Below are 315 nucleotides of genomic sequence, written 5' to 3'. Positions count from 1 at the left end.
GGTAGTGGTTGTGCGGACGTGAGTCACGGAGCTCAGCAGAGCTTGCGGTGTGCGTGTGCGAGAAGCCGCATTCAAAAGCGGATTGGTTTGGTGTCAATAATCCACTACCTTATAGTAGACCAAGGATGGCCTTGGGACTCCGTGCCCTTACGGGCCTGGCTCCGCATACAATTAAGTTTGCCTGTGCTTCATTAGCGATTGGCTTAATTCTTAGCTGGAGGAGCACCGGTTGCAAACACAGGGCGGGAAAGCTGCGGGCTACGGAAAATCCCGCCCGGTCGGGACCCGGCGCATGCGCAGTGGCCGAGCACGGCC

Source organism: Chaetura pelagica, unplaced genomic scaffold (genome assembly GCF_000747805.2).
Source record: "Chaetura pelagica isolate M959 unplaced genomic scaffold, ChaPel_1.0 scaffold436, whole genome shotgun sequence".
NCBI classification, from domain to species: Eukaryota; Metazoa; Chordata; class Aves; order Apodiformes; family Apodidae; genus Chaetura; species Chaetura pelagica.
The sequence above is the reverse complement of the archived record's forward strand: the minus strand, read 5'-3'. Positions refer to the sequence as shown.